We start from the raw sequence: 3,609 nt of genomic DNA, 5'->3' as shown, positions 1-3,609 counted from the left end.
TTATAAATTAAGCATTGAAATGATCATCCACTTCTTTACCAACTCAAGCACTATGATCATCTACTCATCAAATACTATGATCACCCACTCATTTACCAAATTAAGCACTATCTTTGCTATTTTATGTATTGTTGTTCACTATAAATACCATCACTCATCTCACTCTTTTGTACACCATAAAACAAGAACAAGAGTTTATAATCAAAGAACCATTACATCTTCTTCTTCTTCCTTATAATAAACTCTCTCCCTCATATTAGTGTTATTTGCTTCCTACGGGTATTAAATTCTACTCTTATTTAAATTTCTCGATACTATAAATTATAAGATGGAGTATATGTTCTTATCATCCCCGCTATTTGTTATTACTTTCAAATTGATCCCAAAGTTCTAAATATTCATATTCACATCCTTGAATTTATAAACAAATTTTAGCCATTATAACTTCCAGTAGAGTCCAAATTATATATATATATATATTTTTTTTTTTTGTCATCTGATAGATTAAGATTATATCAAACATTCAGTTACACGCATACAATAACGACATTGTCTGAAGCCAAGAGTCGACGAGGTAACAAGTACCACCCGAAGCCAAGAGTCGGCGAGGTAACAAGTACCACCCGGAGCCAAAAGATAAACATAACACACTCTTAAAGTTAATATATAACCATGAAAAAGGAGACAAAAGTCAGAAGATTGATAACCAAGCTTCAGCAAGGAATGCTCAACCATGCACTCGAAGATGAACTTACCTAGCGAGACCTCATCAACCACTAACACCAGTAGAAAGGAGTAACAAGAAGGACTTCGACCATCACTGAAGCAAAAACTCCAGAAAAAACATCTATCTCCTTTCGATCCTCTCAAACACTAGAAATGGTCTCGCAAAGTGAAACAACTCTTTGACCCCTAAAATTAGACCTCTAGACACACAGTACTTACTAACACAATGGCGACAAGCCAAAATCGGCAAACAATACAACTCAAGCTAATGGGCCCTAATGATAAGCGTGACGTTCTTGGCCAAACATCAAAATCCGCCGAAGGCGCACACCGAGAAGGACTCACTACCACCGGCTTTCACTACTCCGTTCCTCAGCCACAAAACGAACACGAAGTCCGACTGAAAGTGCGGGTTCGGTAATGGACACGAGCTGGTTTAACAGATTCAGAAGTGTGGATCTCGAACCGCCGGGATGAGACCGAAGTCACTTTCCGGACGCTGGGACGTCGCCCTTGATGCATGTTGTCACCGAGAGCCAGTAGACAAACCTCTGTACACAAATCGTCGGTCCTCTCCTCTGTTTTGCTCACCGCTCCGCGGGACCAGAGAACTAAGGTGGGAGGCGTCTTGCCAAGACCGAGACGGATTCGCCGTAGATCTGAAATTGGGAAACTAGATCTGGCAAACCCAAACCCTAAAAGCCGACTCCCTCCCCTTCTACCGTTCGACCAGCCTCGCTGCTACTCCAAGGATAGCCTGAGCCTTACGTCGTCGCCCACCCAAAGTGGATCTCCGACTTGACCCGACAAAACCAGAGTCGCAAGCATATCGGCAAGGGAAGAGGCTTCGAGGGAGAGAGCAAAAGGAAAAAAGAGGTAAGGGGAAGAGGAGGACCTCCGGCGCCGGAAAGGCCGGGCCGGAGTTACGGACTCTTTTATCGCGACAGCAGAAAATTGATCAGTTTTTATTGCTATACCAGAGCATTTTCAACTCATTGATATTTTCAATTTTAAATATTATAATAGAGAAAAATATGTTCCAACTCATCTGTATTCTTTTCTTAGTATAACATATTGTTATTTCTTTTTCTAATTATAGAGTTAAAATAGCATTTTTAACTTTAAAATCATACTTTTTTATTTTCAAAAAGTCATTTAACTTTTAAATTTTATTTATAACTAAAAAATACTTTTTAGGGAAATATACTTTTTAGAAAAATAGAATCACATTTTTTATTTACATAATAATCTTTTTAATTTTAGTTTAAACAAAGTTATAATTTTATAAAAATCTTATAAAAGTTAAAAGTAATTAAATTAATTTAACAAAAGGAACTAGTTGTAAAATAGAAAGAATATTTTAAAATTATTCCTTTTCAAAATAAAAAATAAAAATATATCATTACTTTAGAGTTAACCTATTTTAGAATTACTTTATTTTAAAGTTAAAATAGATGAATATATTTGAGATCGTTTTATAACAAACCAAAATGAACTGAAAATATTAGAAAAAATATAAATATTTTAAAGCAATTTTTCATCAAACCAAAAAAGAAACATTCCTTTTGTTCCATTATATAAGATGTTTTAAAATATGTTCGATGTAATTTTTCTACTTTTAATATTATTTTAATTTTATTGAAAATTGGTTGATCAATAATATTTTACAGTATTATTTATAGTTAGTTAACTCATTTTAAATTTATATTTTAATAGTATTTTTTAAAAGTAATATTTACGAGAGGGGGAGAATAGTTGGCTAAATTCTACTACTTTGTTAATTAGAAGTATATAGAGTGAAACTAAGGGGGATGTATTGAATTGAAAGTTTTAGGTGATTTGTGTCAAAATGACAAATTTACTGTTATTGAAACATGAATTTTAAAAACTCATTTAAAATCCAGTGTTATTGAACTTGACATTTTATATGGTACTCTGAAATCCATTGTTATTGCAAAGTATTTTAAGCCGTGGAGTTTTAAAGTTTTAAAGTGATTTTAGAGTGTTTGGGTGGAGTTTCTTAGTTAAAAAAATAAAACGGTTTTAGGTGATATTCTAGAGTGGTTTAACAAAAATCATTTTATTCTCTTCCTTAAAATCATCTAAAACCTCGTTAAAAATCAAATCAACTCAAATTTAGATTGAATTGTGGAATTTGGTTTAAATTTGATTATTCTTGTCTAAAAAAGAATCATTATTCTTGTCAGGAAGTATTTTAATGTAATTTGATTAGAGCCGTACATTAGCACATATCCATTTATTGTTTGTGGACAAAGAATCACCATATCCATTAGGAACCATGTCCATTAAAGATCAGATCCGCTAACACCCATGCTTACATGGACTGCCATGAAATCCATAATGGACCATATAAGAAATTTTTATATTTTTTATCTATAAGCCTACAAATTTTACAATTTTGGCAGAAAACTCGATTTTGCGGTTTTGACGGACAAACTCGATTTTCCAATCTTGCAAAGAAAACTCGATTTTCCGGTTTTGGCGGGAAAACTCGATTTTTTGGGTTTGGCAAGAAAACTTGATTTTTCGGTTTTGGTAGAACACGATTTTCCGGTTTTGGCGGAAAAACTCGATTTTGCAAAAAACTCGATTTTCTGGTTTTGGTGGAAAACTCGATTTTGCGGTTTCAGCGGGAAGACTCAATTTTGCGGTTTCGGTGGGAAAACTCGATTTTGCGGTTTCGGTGGGAAAACTCGATTTTGCGGTTTCGGGGGAAAACTCGATTTTGCTGTTTTGGCGGGAAAACTCGATTTTCCGGTTTCGACGGGAAAACTCGATTTTCCGGTTTCGGCGGGAAAACTCGATTTTGCGGTTTCGGCGGGAAAACTCGATTTTCCGGTTTTGGCGGGAAAACTCGATTTT

The sequence above is a fragment of the Brassica oleracea genome, chromosome C1, assembly GCF_000695525.1.
Source record: "Brassica oleracea var. oleracea cultivar TO1000 chromosome C1, BOL, whole genome shotgun sequence".
Classification (NCBI taxonomy): Eukaryota; Viridiplantae; Streptophyta; class Magnoliopsida; order Brassicales; family Brassicaceae; genus Brassica; species Brassica oleracea.
This window is presented reverse-complemented; position numbering follows the sequence as displayed.